Here is a 20,990-nt window from a genome sequence, read left to right on the forward strand (position 1 = left end):
TATCATTCAGTGTAACACCAATGACACCTGATCACCTTCACAAATCATGACCTTGCACAAGGCCCTACAGGCTGTTTACAGCAGTCATTCCAATACGGTGTCATCAGTACTAAATACATACCGAGCAGGAGCGTTCCTAACCGTCAAAGATTTATTAGCGATTTATTTATACAATACAGTTTCATTACTTATTTCTGATTGCTTATGAATTTTGAGTATGAAACTGATTCACAGAAACATAAAAATGAGTTAAGTGAAGAGAAATTATGCTGTAAACTACGTCGTCATAACGAACGGCTAGAGACGAGCAGAGTGGCGACAGTGCTACTCCCAGGGGAGGGGGGAGTCCTCCAGAGGGCCCCAGTGGAAGAGCAGTCCCCTGGGAGGGGGGAGTCCTCCAGAGGGCCCCAGTGGAAGAGCAGTCCCCTGGGAGGGGGGAGTCCTCCAGAGGGCCCCAGTGGAAGAGCAGTCCCCTGGGAGTCCTCCAGAGGGCCCCAGTGGAAGAGCAGTCCCCTGGGAGGGGGGAGTCCTCCAGAGGGCCCCAGTGGAAGAGCAGTCCCCTGGGAGGGGGGAGTCCTCCAGAGGGCCCCAGTGGAAGAGCAGTCCCCTGGGAGGGGGGAGTCCTCCAGAGGGCCCCAGTGGAAGAGCAGTCCCCTGGGAGGGGGGAGTCCTCCAGAGGGCCCCAGTGGAAGAGCAGTCCCCTGGGAGGGGGGAGTCCTCCAGAGGGCCCCAGTGGAAGAGCAGTCCCCTGGGAGGGGGGAGTCCTCCAGAGGGCCCCAGTGGAAGAGCAGTCCCCTGGGAGGGGGGAGTCCTCCAGAGGGCCCCAGTGGAAGAGCAGTCCCCTGGGAGGGGGGAGTCCTCCAGAGGGCCCCAGTGGAAGAGCAGTCCCCTGGGAGGGGGGAGTCCTCCAGAGGGCCCCAGTGGAAGAGCAGTCCCCTGGAACTCTGCTCCCCAGCCAGTCAGCTCACCGACAGTGTGTGCGTTTGTGTGTGTGTGTGTGATGGAGAGAGAGAGAGTGAGTAAAATGGGATGGAAGAGGAGCAGTGCTTGGGGCTGTGTTTACACGGAGCTGCCTCCCTATGGAAGGGAAGCGGACCACCGGGTCAGACCCCCCATGGAGGAGACGGCCCCAGAGAAAAAGCCCAGAAAGTGTAGGGCAGCTTGGCCACGCAACAAACAGCATCTCCTTGAGGCCAATGCACATTATTATATGTTAAAGGGGAAAAGACACTGTGTTTTAGATGCATTACTAATGTTTGATGACTACATTGTGTGCGCAAAGTAAATTACCATGTATACACAGTAGTTGCATATTGTAAGTTATTACACCATAGAGAGTATTGATTCTGCCAGTAATACGTTCCATGGCGAATTTCTGGATTTGATGCAATTGCACACTGGAGTTAAATGAAATGCAATCAAGAATGATTGGTTCCAGGTGGCTGTTCCTAATATCCTGTTTCTGTCATGTGCTTAGTCATGTGAACAGCTAGCCAGGAACATGTTGCACAAATATCGAAAAACAGCTGAAACTCAGAAATGCACCATATGGCTCTTCTACACACTAAAAATACACTCACCAGCCATTTCATTAGAAACATGTAGTTATTAGAAACACCTTGCACAGTTAAGGACTGCATGTCATCTGGTGCTGTGCACAAGTCAGCTGAGATGGACTTGTTTTTTATTTAAAAAGTGTCACATCACACAACCAACTGGACTCAAATACCCAGAATTCCTCACTCTCCCCAGCCCAAAGTGCCATAATAAGATCATCATCACCGGATTATTGATTTCACCTGCAAGTCTGTCCCTCTGTTATTTAAGCCCCTTTCCCTTTTCATTAGTTGCGAAGTATTGCCTCAGTTCTCATGTGTGCATACCAAGCGTTTCCACGGCTACAGTTCTGGTTCCGACTTCTGCTTGTGTCCTGGTATCTCGTTCCTAGCCTGCTCCCTCGGATTTGGTTGCCTGATACTCCTGCCTGTTCCCGGAGTTCTGTGTCATCAGGACTACTTTACGTTTCTGTGTACCTATTAAAAGACCTGTTGATCTGCACGCGTCTCTCCGACTTTGTATCGTTACAAAAAGTGCACAAAAGAGACAAATAAGTATTAAAATGTTCATTTAACTTAAAAAAAAATTATATATATATATATATATATATATATATATATATATATATATATATATATATATATATAATATAAACTAACCAGCCATTGGTTACGCTGCTCTTTAAATATCAGCATTGGCCAATGAAAAGCAGAGGTGTATAATCCAGGTTCAGAAAGAGTAAAGGTCCTCACCAGGATTTTACTTAGGCTTCCTGGATTGTGTTGATTCCACTAATTTTACCTGGATTGCACTAATTAGAAAATCTAGCAAGCTTGAGCAAAATCCTGGTGAGGACTTTTACTTTTAGGATGAAAAGTCCTATCAGTGATGTACTAACCAGGGTGGAAATAGGACCTTAAGACTGCTGGGGGGCAGCTGCAGATCTGAGCCCAGCAGGTAATTGACTCAGGTAACAAACTTTAGCAAAACTGCTGTGCCTTTTATAGTTAAGGCCAGGAACTCTGCCATAATCGTGTCAATATCAGCGCTGTGCTGACAGCAGTCCACCGCCCAAAGGCCGTCTCTGCTCGCATTCTGTCCAGAAAGCCAGCAAGCACACTACCACATCTGGGCCACATGGTTGAAAGGAACTGGCTCACGTGTCTTTACTGACATGACTGCTGACAGCAGCCGCGTAATGAATTCTCAACTGTGAAGCAACATTTTGCTCAGATCCAACCAAAAGCCTCAAAAGGTCCATCAATGGCAGGTCAGCTTACAGCAACGAATGACCTGGTTGTGTGTTGCAGTGCTGGAGAACCTGATGGCACAGAGTGAGAATCTTTGTTTTCTGTTGATCCCTCATCCGGATCAAAGATTTTACGATGTACCATATATTGGAAAAACTCGGTTATTGCAGGAGATTTGGCAACCTTTCACTGTAAAGACTAGGCAATAAATATCCTCTTAATTCTAAGCTTCTAAAAACCAGCTATGCCTACTGTATGATAGACACCATGACCTAAACCTGCTTTGTACCTTGGTTAATATTTACCCTGTATTTGTGGTGTATGGGTTTTATTGCTGTGCTTGTCTAAGTGCACAGCTTCTGTATTGTTTTTGTATTATATTTTGTATGATTTGTATAATGTTCCTGTTATTTGTTTGTTGACCTAAATACCAATAAACACAATATAAAGAAGAAAAATGCTGTGGTGCAACTCTGGGATTTTTGGGGCCAACAAATGGAATGTTCTTCACAACACACACACACACACACACACGCACGCGCGCACACACACACACACACACACACACACACACACACACACACACACACACACACACACACACACAGCACTAGTAGAGAGGGAACACAATGTCTGGTAATGGTTGAGGGCAACTTCAGGCAGTCACTGACTGCAAAAGGTATGCAATACAAAACCAATCATGACAGTTTTATTTAGGATTATGTTATCTGCCCATTTAACCACTGTAAGAGTCTGCAACTCTGCTCTTCAACCTCACTGTCATGGGTGTCAGAGTAAAAATATATATATATATTTTACATCCACTTAAAGGGGTCATACTAAATCCTGAGCTACAAATAAACTTGATGTACACTGTATACTTCATATATTTAATGCAGGACTTACATAAACTGTAAAAACTTTGTACACTGGAAACAAAAGAAATGATTCCATTTATTTGTTTTCGTGGCATAGCAGATAATCCATAACCCCATTAAAGCAATTATAATTCCAAGGTTATAATTCCATTTCATTCGCACTTTTTTATAATACATGTTAATGGCAGCTGTCAAAATAGGCTGTGTTATTCCGCCTGGAGTCGGCACAATCCAGGACTCAGGCCATAAACCTGAGGTTGACCACAGCGCACTCAGATCATTTTTCATTGCACCTGACCTTGCAAGACAGCAATGAATGGCATATCTAGCTTAAACAGAGAAAACCAGAAGGTAGCTCAGTGAAAGGGCTGCTTGCACAGATCTCCACAGCCATCATGTTTGGCCTTGTGCAGCTTGAGGCCTCAAGACCCATAAGGAGCAGATGGGACCAGACAGAGCCACTCAAAAAAGTGACACTGTGGGTGGGGTGTGGGGATGGAGAATGATAGCAGAGAGGGTGAGAGAGAGAGAGAGAGAGAGAGAGAGAGAGAAAAAGAGAGGGTTTGTTCTGTTTGCATGCCAGCACATGACATCAGAACACTCACAAGCTCCATTAGTGTCTAATAAATGAGGGTCTAACGAGGTGGGCCTGGGCGAAGAGAATGGGGTGTGGGGGGGGTGAGGGGGGTGTGGGGGGTGTCGGTGATCCTCACCTCCATCAACTCCATCAGGAGCTCAGGAGGGGCACTGAAGGAGCAGACACGCTAGTGAAGCCCCTTGCAGCCCATTAGAAAAATCAGCCCCAAAAGCTAAAAAACACACTGCGCTGAGAGGCTGAATCCCCCCCTGGTGTAAACAAAAATGTGGGTGGCAACCCCCAGAGCGAGGCCCTGACGGCAAGCGGCGGCAGTGATGAATTTGTGGAGTTATCTAATTTTCCACTGTTTTAATTAGAGGCCAGGTTCCATGAGGCCCGACAGCTGGCTTCTTTGTACTGACTCCTGCTAGCCTGACAGAGAAAAATGTCCGTCGCCACTGCTGCCAAGCTCTGCTCCTGACCTGGGCCCAAGTCAACTGCTGGGATCCATAAACTGCGGTCTCCCTGCAAGCGGGCTTTCTGTGCATTTTCTTTTTTTTCTCTCTTCTTCTTCTTCTTTTTTTCCCTGGGTCACTCATTCTTTCAGCAGTCGTTTCAAACATCTCAGTCACTGAAACAATACTTTTGGTTTGCTTTCTTTTTCCAAGTGTGCTGGGACAGTCCAGTGGGCCCCATTAGCTGAGGTGTGATTAACTTCCAGCCCAGGCCAGAGTACTGCGGGACAATAACAAGCACATCAAACCCCAAGCAGGTGGCTCACAGCACTTGAATGGTACTGTACAACACTAGACTAGAAACAAATATGGAATTGAAAGTGCAGTGAGTAATGAGAGGACTCTGTAATATGTATCTTCATTCCCAGCACAAATGAACAGTCTCATTCAGAACATACTGACCCACCAGAGATCAGTACAGAACAACATTCAGATGGCCGCAGAGGACTCAATCATACCTCAGATTGCCTTTAACTAGGTTATATTAATGTACAGAATTCATTAATTCATAAGACAAAAATATATATATATAAAAATATATATTTAACTCGCTCATTCACTGGACGAGTTATGGTATTATACACAACACAGGTATGGATACTATAAGCATGCATACTATAACAATAGTATGGATACAAAATAAGCCAAACTGATGCAATTCTGAAGAAAAACTTCAACCTGCAGGATTCAACCTGAACATCACACACGTATTTGTGGACTCTGAGCACAGTAATTCAGAGACATCTGCACAATACCGGCAGAAAATATAGGCTGTTTTACCAGCCTACATAAATTACTTATTACAACAATTTTATACGGACCTAAGCTTCACTTTTAGAATAAATTAAGGATTCTTCCTTGTCAATTATGCTGATCTGCATGTTTGCACGGCATCAATAAAGTACATAATATATTATTAGTTGGTAAATTACATATATTTTATACATTCTTTGGGCAGTCAAACTACATTGAAGGAAGTACAGCACATGATCAAACAAAACTACATGCAAACTAAGTGCACTTTGTTTGATGACTGTTAGAACTACACCACTTTAAAAATGGGAAACTTTATTTCATACATATTGCAACAATGGAGACAGAAATGAAACATAGTTTTCTAAACTTTAAAACAAATATAGTCATTACATTGTCCTCTCAATTCTAACCATTTAAAGGTATATACTTTTCAAAAGTCAGTGTATAATCTATTCTAAATATTTAGGATTACATGCATACAGAAAGAAACACTAACGCAATGTTCATATTGCAATCTAAACTAAATGTTATTTTGGCTATTTAGTCAAAACTGCCAACATTTCATTTATTTGCTTAACATCCTGATTAGTCTCACACAAAGTTAAATAAAGCTAAATGAATTTTACTGACTGACCCAGTCCACCATGACAGTCATTCTCTCCCCAGGACCTGTGGGCAGAGCCGGAGTGGCTAATCGGGAGATTCGGGAGGATTCCCGATGGGCCGGCTCATGTCAGTCTCTAGTTTGGGCCGATTGGGAGGGAAAAATAATTTTGGGCCAGATTTGGGCATGAAACTCCCTGAAAAAGTGGCTGAAAAAGTGTCCCACTCCGGCCCTGCCTGTGGGTGTACATTCTATAGCAATGCAAAGTTGCAGGAATGTGTTTCTGGCAAATGATTCCTTATACTCTATTTTAGGACAAAAACAAAAATTACAATACTTACAAAAATAATAGAATAATAATTAGAGATTAATAGTAATGCAAAAAAGACACTAACAAAAAAGCAATTCAAAAAATGGTAAAAATCGCAGTATTTGTAGCTTGTGTGGATTACAAGGTCCCTTAATAACTTATAGCAAAGTTGTCACTCATTTCTGCATGTTTTTAACATGCCCCCTAATAAATCCTTTATTTACATTTTTTGCACTGAATTCCATTTAAGTGAACAGAACGCTTTCAGATTCACATCCAAAATGTACTTACAACAGGCATACAGTATACATAAAGTATATATACAGTATACTACGATGTCTTTTCTACATCTTTGAATAATAGGAAGGACCGCAAAGGAGACAGAGAGGAATTCAGCTGTGTCCATGTGTCTGGAGGGAGCGAATCAATTTAGGAAAATGTTTTGCATACAACTGGGAAAAAATGGGTTTTTCTTCTTCTTCTAGGAAACATGGAAGTTTTAGAATGACAGGAAATTATCAGAAATGATCAGTTATTTCTCCAGTATCCATAAAGAGGTGAATACCTCCAAACACTATAACTACTTCAGACATGTTCCAGAGCGCCCTATTACAAATATTTGACTTGAACCATTTCAATCCATTTTTTTACTTCACATTTTTGTGGAAAAGGCAGATGAGAACTGAACCACTTTCACTATGCTATCTTAGGTTTTTGTCCTCTGCCCATTTTGTTTTGTTAATAAGGAGAAAATAACAAAATGTATGGGGTAGGCAAAAACATTTACCCAGAGATAAACAGAATGAATTAGTAAAACATTAATATAGAAATAAAAAGAACGAAATAACTCAACCTAGTATATGAGTTAATTCTAACACAAACAGGTCAAAAAATATAATAACATACCACCAAATTCTCTTGGTGAAATAATGTCAATTTAACATAAACCAGAATTCATAAATCTGTTGTATTGCAATATACTGATCAGTTTTCTTTTAACCTTTTAACTAACATTAAATTACAATAAAGGAGAGCACTACAGTTTCATTAATGTGACGTGCCATTTGAACAACACTGGGCCGAGTTGCATTAAAATCCTTGATAAGGATCCTTGTGCACTGTGGGAGCCCTAGACAGGTGCTTTATGACCTGGGTGGTGTAATTAATGCTGCTGTGGGCCTTCACCTCACAATGCCCTTCCTGCCTGGCCGGACTCAGGAACTCACTTCTCCTCTTCAGTAGAGTTACTGGACTTTTTTTTCCCTATGGTCCAAAGCCCTTCCAATTCCTCCTTATCACAGCTTCACATTGCGTGAGGTAGCACACCCCCATCCTCTCTCCCGTCTCCGTCTCCCTTATCGTTGTGGAAGGGGGAGAGTGCTGCACGGTGCATTTGTCCGTCCCGTTCCGCCCACACGTAGCACAGGCTGCCACGGCTAACCAACGCCGACCTCCCAAGACTAACACGCTGAGGGAAAAAGAACTGCTAAGATATACGGTGCTGTTCCACAAGCCACATTTCACTCTACTTATCTGTCTTACACACTTGCGCATATGGGTACACACACACACACACACACACACACACACACACACACACACACACACACACACACATTCTGAGCTTGTCTGGAGACAAGGCCATGGAATTCCACCCAGTTTTGTGTTATGAAAGGATTACCGATGAACGCTTTAAACTGGGAGGGGCATAGCGCTAGCAGAACACCCAGAGATGATGTCTTCATCCCCCTATCTGTGGTCTGAGACAGCACATATGGACTTTATCCACTATTCCCCCCTGCCATTGGCGGCATGAGGCAATTGTTGAGATGCAACTGCAGAGGGGTTTTTTTCAGGCTCTATAAATAGCTTGCTGAGTGTGGGCAGATTTGGGAGGCCATGGGCCTTAGGGTGCTGCTGTGAGGTCAGGCCCACTGGGGCGTTCCATCGTCGGACGGAGCCCTCCATCTGTTTTTGTGGGGACCTCAACGGCCCCGGGGCCGAACAGGTGTTCCTGGCTGCTCCCTGTGGCGTGCAGAGCTGCAGGCATCTGTTTGTACACAGGAGGAGTTAGCAGGGGAAGGATGTTTAGTGTGAACGTGCCAGAGGTAGAGCCTAGGTTGCTCTCTCTACATGTTTATGTTGAGCTGGAGTAATGAGGGAGGGAGGATGGCCCCCGTCTACCTCTCCACCTCTCTCACTCACTCAGAAACTTGGGCAGTCCATGAGAGGAAAACATGTAAACAGATATAACTCCATTCTGCTGCAGTAAGACAGTGGTTCCTAAAACCATAAGGTCATGAACCCTTCCCACTCAGTGACGGAGGCAGTGCACGCCATCACCTATGACACATTCACATTTCCATACATGGGGCCAGATGCAAAAAAGCCCCCATCAAAATCTGCAACTCTGAACAAATAATAAAAAAGAGATAGAGCAGATGAGCCAGAATTAATAATGGCACAATTACCGTAACGTATGGAGGAATGAACATTAACGTATGGTGGAATTAAGATGAAAGTGAATCTGTGTGATGCTTTAAGCCAGATCAGAAAAATGAACACTGCAACCACGTGCACCAGTGTGCGGAGAACAAGGGATGGTTGTTTCTGACCAGCTGAACAGCTCCCCAGTTTGGGAACCTCTGCTCTGGGATAAGCAAGCACAAAGACGGGCTGGGTAAGATTTAAATATTGATTATGGCGCACTGGCCGAAACATCTCACGTAGACATAAGTGGCAAACGAGAGAACAGCCGTCACTGCTGAGACAGCGAGCTGTGTGGGAACAGACGTGGGAGACGTAAGCTGAAGCCCAGACTAATTTCACCAGGTTTTTTTTTTTCTTCTTCACTGTTCGCATTCAGATTTTCCACATTTGCCGACCCCCTCTTTGGCTCTGGCGGGAGGAATGCTAGACGAGCGATTACAGAGGGAAAGTGAGGAAGACGGAGCGCATCGTGGGCGTCCTTCCTCTGCGTGCCATCATCTCTCCTGATTTGGATTAATGCTTTAATTGGGAAACACACGCGGGCTGAGAACATCTGTGGCCCACAGTGAAAGGGCGAGAGCGGTGCCAAAACAAACCTCCACAGAACCGGGCCTTCCGATCCCATGGAGAATCCAGGGGCATTAAAGCGGCCCGGCCGAGACCAGAGCGGACTTAATGGTGTAACATTGGAAACGTGCTTCTGCCAGGGCAGCGCTTGCTTGCCCAACACTGCCACAACCAGAGGTGCAGTTAAACGTCCACAGCGTGCGGCTCGATCCCCACACAGCCGGCCCCACGCTGCCATTTCACAGTGCCACTAGTGTCCACTCGCACACAGGGGAAGCAGTAGTGACCACGAGTCCCTGCTGGAACAGGAGCTTGTTAAAGGCACCAAGCATTAAAACTTTACAGTTACAACAAGAATCAAGGGGGTCCGTCTGGCTTAGTCATGGAATAAGCTGCAACCCCCCCACCCCCTGCTTTGAAAAAAAGTGTTTTTTAAGGAAAATGGAAGGTCAAAGGTTATGTAAACATTGATTTTCAAGATAGATAGCTACCCTAGACAGCACAGCATTTAGGTACTCAGTTGGAGTACCTAAAAAATAAAAAAATAAAGAATTTAGCCAACTAAAAAGTTCACATTGTATGAGACACCACTCCGGACGCATACTCCGACAAAAGAGTAAATAATTTATTTGTAAGGGGTATATAAATTACTTTCATCTTTACTTTTATTGTACCATTAATCTACCAATATCTAACAATACTGTTTACAAAAACATTTCCAAAAAGTAATCTAATCAATAGGTAATGTTCATAAATAGATCTTTATATCTTAATCTACATTTGAACACGCTTCCAAAAACATTCTATATAGTATATAAACCCTGTCCAGCAGATACATAGGTCTTAAAAAATACAGTAATAAAAAACTACAGTCCTCAGAAAGTATTAGTGCCGTTAATGCACTGGGCTGTTCAGTGCAGTTTTCGTTCTACATATCAGCATCTATTAGAGGAAAGACCCTCCACCTAGCCTCAAAAAGGGGTAAAAGATTAAATACCTAAACCATACCAAAACAATAAATGTTGTGAACAACACAAGCTAAACTTATCCTTTGTTTTTTTATCCTTAATACTCTATTTGGTACTTATATGGCATTTGGAAAAATATACAGCCCCCATAAACATCAAACATCATGAGACTCCCAAAGGACAGGAGTTATGGTTACAAATTCAATTAGTGACTCACTTTGCAGAGATGCATAAATGTATACCTTCAAACAGACTTGAAACAGAAGGGTAAAAGGTAAATACTCTAAAACCTCAGGTTCATAACTGCTGACTTCCTCTTTGTGGTGCATTGCCTTGTAATGTCTGCCACCTCAGTCAGCATCATGATCATGAAAGATGACTCGGTGTGTTTCCCCCTACCACTATACCATACCAAATCCACAGGGTCCTACAGCGATGACCTCGATAAACTTTAAACAGTGAAAACGAGCCTCGCGTCTACACTCTGCCCAACCACTCCCTCAAAGAGGAGGTGTGCTTGCTCTTTTTTGACTGAACTGCTTTACAAATCCTACTTGGCAGATTACATCAACAGGAGAATGCTCTACTGTTCCAAGTCCCTATCTCCCATACCCATGTAATATAAGCAAGTGAAACAAAAATAGACCTGCAAGAAAGATTGTTTCAATGGGCAGACCTGGTCTGTCTAGCCAAGCACCTTCAGCAAACTATGGCTTGGGACATCTGGACAGCCGCCTCACCCTGCCGGATGAAAGAAACAATCGAGTGCATTTCTGTGGAATACTGCATACTCCAGCTTTTTACCTGTGTGAATTGTCTGCCCCAGGAGACCCTTTAATACCCCAGTTCTGTGTACTTGCAAGAGCGCAGCCCTGTTGGTGACTTTCATTCTTTAGTCTGACCTTTCTTATCTTCTCTCCTCAGCGCTCTCCGATACACGTACAATGAGGAAAAATGAAAAAGTACAACACCAGAAAAAGAGTGAGAGAGAAACAGAGAGAGCGTGTGAGAAACTCTCAGCTGGGTCCACGGAGAGTGGGAGAGCATGCTAATGAGGAACAGGAGTAACAGGAGAGTCAGAGGGAAATGATACCATCAAGACATGAGGCTAAACGGCAAGCCAAAAAATCAGCCATCTTGGCACTGATTAATAGAGAAATCCTGAGCTTAGTCAGAATCCAAAATGCATTACATTTAACCTTGAAGGAGAGAGAAAGAGAAACCTCTTGATATTGTAGCCTGAATGCCAAGCCCGCTAACGTGTCTCCCTGCACACACAGTGTGTTCACATTTACTCCTTTGATCAAAGGCGTCTGGTAACATACTTACATCACCCTATTTAATCAGCACTCCACCCCACCACCTCACACTCCACCCCACCACCTCACACCCCACCCCACCACCCCACACCCCACCACCCCACCACCCCACACCCCACCACCCCACCACCCCACACAACACCCCACCACCCCACACAACACCCCACCCCACTACATCTCTCCTCCTCCCTTTCTCACACACATCCCAAAGTCATTTTCTAAGGTACTGTGTGACTCACGCACACATCCATGAGAATCAGTTCAAGGCTCTGTGCATGCCCCGATGTCCAGGCTCTCTCTACCCCCTGTTCTTCTCAAAGCATGACCAGCAGGTTAAGGTCCTAGTAGATCTGCCAATCAAAAATCACATCACCCAGCAAAACCCTGAAAAAAACCACAACACTTTGAGTGATGAAGGTGAGGCAGCGTGCAAGCAGTCACCTCTGAGCCAGATGGAAATTAATTTAATAAACATGTCAAATTTTTTACCAAGTGGTTTTCCCAACACAGGCCTTAAAGAGCTGGCCACAAAGGTCAATTACTCATAATTCTAACAAGACTTTTCCTATTTGCCAAAATTGTTATAATTTAGCTGACAGCACACTCTCTAAACTTCAGTGAGTGTTTCACTGAGTGTATGGGTCATGTGCCTATTTTAGTGTCTAGAGTTAGGGCTAAAATGTGGGCAACATTGTTGTCATAATTGCAGGTGTCACAATTCTGAAAGCTGAAAAAGTCTAAATTTGTATCTGGATCTTTCCTGTGTGAGATTATCAGAGGGTAGGGTTTAAAATAAAGCAGAGTGCACCATATTGTTTCTTATCTGAAAATATAGATTTTGAGATGAGGTTACATCATGTTATATTCTACTTTATACATATTGACAAAGAAAATATTACAATAGAGACCAAACATGCTTCGATGTCACAGAATTTAGTAAGTAGTTCATCATACTGTTTGGTTTGCATATAGTCGTGGTGAGTGTGTGTGTGTGTGTGTGTGTGTGTGTGTGTGTGTGTGTGTGTGTGTGTGTGTGTGTGTGTGTGTGTGTGTGTGTGTGTGTCAAAGTGGTGACTGCTACTCAGGCCCTCAACTGCAACAGTGCTCTGTTTAGGACAAGAATTGGGCTTAATGAATTCATCTGTCTGCCCTGAAGTCTTCATCCTGCTGTATAAGTTATGAGGAGGCTGAGAAAATATCCATGAAGCACTTGATGAACAGCTGGATCCCTCTGAGAATTTTACACATTCTACAGGCTGTAAATCAGTATCCTCACAATCCATCTTCTGAAAAGCACAATGAAGAAAAATACTAGCGTGTGGAAAGATTGGGGGCGGGTGAAATCACGGGTGTCAGAAAGTGGCAGAGAGAGACAATCCTTTCATGCCAGTTTCCTGTCTAAAAATAATCTGCCTGCATGGAGAGGTAATAAAGTCTCTAGTGCCATCACTTAGAGCACATGTGTCAAAGTCAAGGCCCGCGGGCCAGATCCGGCCAGCGAATTGATTATCTATGGCCCCATGGATGATATTTAATTACTATTAGAACCGGCCCGCAGGCCACAGCCTCCCGATGGTGTTTTGCACGCACAAACACTACATTCCCCACAATGCAACGGTAGCCCGCGAAGTCACTGCAGCGCACACAAGCGGCGAGGGTCCGCGCAGCGAAAATGACGTAATCGCAGTGGCTCCGCCCGTGCGTGAGGGCATCGCACGCTGTCGATTCGCAAGGTCGTGCACCTCTCGAATTTTGTAACTGCGCGCACCAGTTAAACTTAATTAAGTTAAATATTTATACATATTGTCGAAATTATTTGAAATAATTCGCTTTTTTATTCACATTATTTAATGGTTGTTTATTTTCAAAATGCCCAATCTTAACGTCTTCATGTTCTCTCATGTTTCGTCCTGGAATTACAAGAGGCTCGTATTTGTTAACTGTTCAGTCAGACAGATATTTGTTGTGAAACGAAGTCGTTACAATTTCAAGCATTTTCAAGTACTTTACCATAAATTCCAGCACTTTTCAAACCTTTATTACTTTATTCATTTAATGTACAGGACATGTTTTCTTTGAATGAAGTTTGTTTTTATCTGTTTGCTTGTTGAAAAATATTTTCACTTGAAATTACTGACAGATCCATAAGAAAATATTGCTTTATTCATTTAAGCATTAAATAATATACACTGTGTTATGTCTTGGTTCAATAGGCTATGTGCAATCATTTCAATATGTTTTAATAAACATTGAACCAGTCCGGCCCTCGGCTTGTAGCAAATTTGGTTTTTTGGCCCTCGGTGTATTTGACTTTGACATCCCTGACTTAGAGGATGACCAATAGCAAACCACACATTTTAAGGTTTTAAACTGTTGCTGTTTACTCTGTAGTAATTACTTACTACTTTTTTAAATTTGCAATAAACATGGTGTCCTAATCAGAAAGATGTATGCTGTGGAAAAAAAGTGATTACCTTTAATTTCCAAATATCCTTTAAGCCTCCCAAAACTGATTAGCTTACAACTATATTTTGGAAATGTCATCTGATATTCATGATAGCTAAATTTCAGCCAGCAAATAAGCTAATCTGATTTCATAGTCATATAGTTTAATATGACTGCAACTAAATTTATTGATGATGGAGCCAACATGCATGAACATCTTTGGCTAAAATAATTTGAATAATATTGCTAGCGAGCACTGTGGTTTTATGAGTTTATTAATGGTTATCATAATGGTTATCATATCATGGAGAGAAGGAATGGGAACAAACTCTGGAGCAATGAGCTCTGTTCCTCAAGAGGACAACAGTAGCAGTAAATGGAAGGAGAGAGGCCCTCCAGCACCAAGCCCAAGTCCCTGGTGTCCTCTACGAGACTGGAACTAGCCAAGCTCTCGTCTCGGGCTTGACGCCAAGTCCCATTTTCTTTTCTATGTGGTTAAGCCATATTAAGACTGTATGAAGGGGTCTTATCAAGTTCCCACATCAATCTTTGAATTTATGTACACAAGGCACTTAGAGCAATTGTACACAGTACCACCAATGGTTTAAATTACGCGTTGTATGAAAGAATACTGACTCAGGTGTTTATCTGGGCTTGTTGTGATTTTGGGATCTCTGACCTCTGACCTGTTTGTGGGCAAAATTAGACAACAGGAGGCGAGTGGGGAATAATGGACATGGAATAAACCATGGAAGGGTAAACCGAAAAGAACTGCATTAAACACTCAGGGGAAAGGGCAGAGAGAAGATGAGTCATTACACAGCTATTTCCCTACAAGCAACACTAGATGTAGCTCAGTGCACACACAAACACACACACACACACGCACACATGCACACGCACACCTTTGACTTAAACACAAGGAGGGTAGCAGTGGGTTCCAGGCAAAGAATTAAAATGCGTCTCCTTTTTTCCTTCATAGGGACCCACGTGTATAAGAGGCTCCCCCCTCTGCTCTCTCACACACCGCGTCCTAGTTGGGAGTTCACTACAAACAGAATGAGCAGTCTCTGGCCAGCCATGCGAGTCTCTGGCCGACCATGTGAGTCTCTGGCCGGCCATGTGTGGGGTCTCGCGTGCAGCGCTTGCTCTGCTTACTGATCTTCAAGCATGACGCGGGAATATTGTCCAGGGTTTACTCTGCAGAGCTCGCCAACACGCCACTCAGCCTCCTCCCCTTCAGAACCGCTCGCCTGCTTCTCCGCGAAAGCAGCCACAAGCAGAAGGTTAACCGAGAGGATTTTTGAATGACAGCAATGTGCACAAAAGCACTTATACCCAGTTACTACCAACACAAATACATAACCACATATGCAGTTCCACACACACATACACACCTCATAACGAAAACGTGCCCTTTTGATATTGAAATGTTTTCCTTTTCCCATCCTACACGTCTTACAAACAAAAGACAGACTCATCTTATTAGTGAGATGTTACATTAGGAAGTACTGTACATGCAGGCTGAGAACACTGGGAGGTTGAAGGTCTGATGTCAGTCTAATGAATGCCTGTGTTTTGGCATGCAGGCAAATGCGGATGTGCACGGTTTTGATTTGGGAGAGAGCGCAAACTTCAGACTGATGCAGCCCACAACCTACAAAACAGCTGAACAAAGATGTTCTTGTGCATGTTTTAAAACCAATCGATTTGCTACTCATCAGTTCAGTCTAAAATTGTCATTGTACTATTATATTAAATTACCACTGTGCTATTATTCAAGATTTAAATTTATTCCGAGTTCAAATTGAAGGCTCCCAAACGACAATTTACTGGGATTGTAGTTATCTTTTTGTTTGTTTGTGTTTTACCATTTCACCATGATTTGCCCAAAATACCTGTGATAATGCATTCAGAAATAGTTATGACAGCAAAATATACTTAATAATACAAAAGGATAGTGGTCTAGTTATTAAAGCCCTCTTAGGGCATACATGAAGGTAACAGAAACAAAAACCAGTGTCTGGCTAAACAGCTGTAAGAACCTGCTGAAAAATGTGTGGAGGTGCCTCAGAAATCCCGAGCCAGAAATAACACTGCTCAGCCCAATAAAAAAATTTTTCATATTCATACATCACACTTCAGAACACCCAGCAGCCACTGTGGGCCACAAGTCTTTCCACATGTCACTCTCAGAGAGTGCCCAAGTCGGACAGGAGTGCTGAGGAGTGACGCGGCACCCGTGCTTGGCTGTAATTAAACAGAATAATAAGATTCCACTGATTTACATCCCATAACAGCCCATATTTTATTTCAGTTCTTAATTCAGTTTGACACACCAGGCTGCGCTGTAGATCACTGCGTGTTTGGAAGTTTACTGTACCGGTTCCGTGCAGATATAAGTAAAAGTCTCCTGAGCTTTGAAAGAAACTGCTTTTGAATCCAGAAACAGTAACTGCATAATTGACATATGGGTGGGCAGAATTAGTAATATCCTAAACTGGTCATTTGGAAATAATTTGACAAGAAAAAGGTCAAATCCACCTGGCACATGCAGCTCGCAGACCACAAATGGACATGCTAACATACTCACGCACTGCAGCGAGGCAGCCTACAAGGCTAATCACCGTAATTAGCCTGAGAGGACAGAAAATGCCAGCGAGTGTGAATCACCTCCGGAATGGCAAACCCCTGCAGCACTCACACACACACACACACACACACACACACACGTCAGGTAGGGTGCCAACCCAAACAGGTCAGCAGCACCAGACTTCCTCACTCACCCAACAGAGCCCTTCTCTAGACCAGGACTGCTTCGCAATTAGGCTCTGGCCATGGTACTCACGTTCCCACGTGAGCCACATATGCCCACGTGGAGCCAACTCAATTTAAAAAAAAGTCTTCCTCCCTTCAACACCACTCATCCCTCACAACCACGGCTGGCCGGGCTGGGTGGAGCGCACGTCTTTTTCCCTCTCTCAGTTCTTTCATTAAAGCCTCCATGTCCCGTGTTGCAAGGTGCATCAGTGGACGCAAGAAACGCACAGAAAGAAAAAGAAGAACAGAGAAAAAGGAGAACAAAGTGAATGAATGTTAATGAAATGATGGAAGGTTTCTAAACACATTGTTTTAAAGTGTTTAGTTCAGGCAGAATGAGTCAAACTAGGATTGTCTTTCAATTACTATTCTAATGTGTAATATGATACTGTCATGCAAACCAGTGGAAAAGATTAATTGTTGGAGGCTAAGGCAGTTCTTCATTTAGTGAATAACACTAACACAGCTCTGTAATTTGCACAATAAGAAAAAAGTCTCAACAATGAAACTGTCAAACAGTTTTATATATCTGCAAAATAAATAGGATAAAAACTTGACATTTCATATTAACACAGAGAGCTCACACCTTTCACAGATTCTCACCACTGAGAAGCTGGTCCTGATTACAGCTCAACTAAAGCTACATAGCCAGTAAGACTTGACATGTGTCCATACCCTTTTAGGTCTCTGCCCCACATAAGCACTAACTGTCACACAAAGACAAGTATGCTGGCACCTTCGTAGACGCGTCTCACAGCCATTCAGGAATATTGGTGTAACACACACACGAACAGAGATTCAGAGGTTTTTGTCATTGCAGTGTTGCTGTGTGGAAATTACTTGTGCTAGTGGCTCTGCCAGACGTGGCCCTGTCTGTCTCCGTACCAGTCAGTGTTTACACACTGATGCCAGGAGCAGAGGGGCTTGTTGACGTCCATGTGTTGTAGGTGGGCTATGATGGAGGCAGAACAATATACCAATCAAGACCAATTACATTTCCAGTGAAAGGGGTTTTTTTCTCCAAATTTGCTTCAAATCAAAGGCTGTGTCAATGGACAACATAGGCAGTGCTTGGATAAATTACAGAGCATACAGACCACAACCACTTTTATTTATTTACTTTTTGCTTATTTCTTACTTTCTTTTTTGGACGAACATTGTATTTTTCATGAGAGTAAAGATATGTAGACGAGAAACACAGTACTTTGCCCCAGAACTGTTGAGTTGAAAGTTCCCCAATGTAACAAAGTAAATTAATTAAAAATCATTATATGTAGGATGCGTACGGTATGAACAATTTAACTCCAGGGACGTAGCCTGGGTGCTTTTGAAAATAAGATTCGTCTGGAGTGTTATCTATTCACTCATGTTTTGTTTTATTTTTTTACTTTATAATAACACTGTTCTAGACATAATAAATGAGATTACTGAGAACCGCAAGGTCAACCCTGAATAGGGGCGCTTTCCTCTCACTGCTGTTATCGGCGAATCCCTTCACTTCTTCCCATTCAGAAACGTCTGGGATGTGGCATCAAAAACCTGGCTACGTGTAACACGACGCTGTGGCCTGTGAGTACACGTCAGCCTGTAGCCTACACGTGTTTGTCCGTCGTTTTACTTACGGCTTTTGTGGCAGAACAACAGTAAGGACTTCCAGACATTAGGAATAGTTGTGCTAGCTCTGGCAAATTAACGTTTTCATTAGTGGACGAGGCGCCTCACGTGAATCTATTTTAGCTCTACTCATTGGGTGGGAGAAAGAATATTCCCGCCAGATTATTCATTTCTTGGTACATGCTTTTTTAAAAGTTGTAAATATTTACTAAGAATTTATTTTGTAATTGCTGTTCCATCAGTTCCGTTATTTTTTTATTAATTTGGCTCCAACATCTAAATTTATCTTATTTCCACATACTGACTCCAAATAGTTAAGGAATGGAGTAAAGGTACTGCTCACAGCACACAGGCCCAGGGATTAATTTATTCTGATTTGTATACTTAGGTCTAACACTGGTTTTGTGATCTTCTATGTCACCTGATCACTTTATTAGCTTCTCAATCTCTTCTTTTTGTTTGCTGTTGCCTTTTCACATTTATAAAGTGTGGTCTATTTTTGAAAGTTTTAAACCTCAGAGATTATCGTTTAAAAACATTAAATGTAATTCTGATTTAGCTAGCACTGATAACCAGTAACCACCTTGCAAACGTTGACTTGGTATATTACTGTAATTAATAGACTATGAAGTGTTTCTTCCCCATACTTACATATAAATCATCTGTTGGCTGATTCATTTCCATATCAAATTGACCATAACAAAGAAATGAGCATGAGCTTTTAAAACCATCATTGCAGCCCTAATACATGGTGCATTAACACATGTCCATCCATCACCTGATTCAGCCTCCAGACATGCAGTAGGGCTCCATCAGCAGTGGCACAGCTCCGTCAGCCAGTCTGCACCACCCACGATCATGGACGTAATTTTGATTTCAAAAGTGGGGGGGACATGGATTCGTCGCTATTTAAATATTTGGTTTTAACCGTAAAAACTGGGGAGGACCAAAACCGGCTTTTGAAAAAGTGGGGGGGACATGTCCCCCCCCCCCCCCCCCCCCCCCAAATTACGTCCGTGCACACGATCCATACCAGGGTGCTGTTTTTACCTCAGCTCTATGAAACAGCGGAATAGTCTCAGACTAAAACATGCTGGGCTACAATGGATCCAAGCTGGGAGAGATTTGTGTGGTATCTCACTTAAAAGATCTTTGCTGTAAGCATTTTTCTCTGGCTCGACGTGGTCACTTTGTGAGGAAAACATGTTTGTATTTTTTATGAAATGCTATTTCTTAACTCTATTTAATGATGGCTTTTCCTGTAGTATTGTTATTTTATTTACTAAATATTCAATTAAATCCAGAAACAATTTGGTTCTGAAGATTCAAATTAGAAGATTTAGTAATTGTTGTTATTTAAAACCATCAATAAAGCCAGATGTCATCAGTAAAGCCACTATTTTTAACTTTCATGACTAAAAACATCTCTTCATCTGCCCCTACCCCCACCCCCCACCAGAGGTATGGCTGTAATGTCGGTTTGTGTGTTTATTTTTCCTGATTTGCTGTCATACCTTGGAGATCCTGGTCACAGTTGCAGCAGCCATAATCCTCCACAGCAACACACAAAATACATTTTCACAGATCGTATCTGTGGGTCACTTGGAATACAAATATAAACCTTTTTACCACATACAAAAAAAAGAATGACTCCCAGAAAGTAAACAATGTCCAGTGGCCTCTAATTTGAGTTTAATCTCAGGCTGTTTGCCTGAATTAAGGAGTTTGAGAAGCTACTGCGGCACACTCTGATTGCTTAATAATATGGTGATAAGCAAAGCCATCAATCAAGCTCTAAGGCAGACTTTACAACTCAGGAGAAACAGCCCAAAATGAGAGCTGCTGCCTCTTTGATTGTGTGAGTGTGTTAGGTAAAGAGAGTGGTGTTGGTTGTGTGAGAGCGTTAGTTAAAGAGAGTGGTGTTGGGCCGTGTGAGAGCGTTAGTTAAAGAGAGTGGTGTTGGGCCGTGTTCTTTACCCACTGATGAGCTCCTCCACTGGGTCTTCAAACAAGGAAGGAACAAACAAGACCAACTGTGAAATGCCTGTGCATATTTATTTAGAAAAGTGAACTAAGGCTCTCATTCAACACTTATACAATAACAGTTGTCTAAGGCAGGAAGGACATTGCATTTTAATCACAGACATGGGCCACTGCGGCTTACTTGTTTTAGTCACTGAAGTACCGCGTATTACCCAAGAGCTAAAATTGAAGGGGCTGAGAACATGGATTTGAGAGGGAGCAGGAGTGTACGACCATGTGGCGTTGACAATGGAAGAGTGCACGATATGTAAAGCTGTTCTGTGATTAGTGTAAAGTA

Source organism: Brachyhypopomus gauderio, chromosome 2 (genome assembly GCF_052324685.1).
Source record: "Brachyhypopomus gauderio isolate BG-103 chromosome 2, BGAUD_0.2, whole genome shotgun sequence".
Lineage (NCBI taxonomy): Eukaryota > Metazoa > Chordata > Actinopteri > Gymnotiformes > Hypopomidae > Brachyhypopomus > Brachyhypopomus gauderio.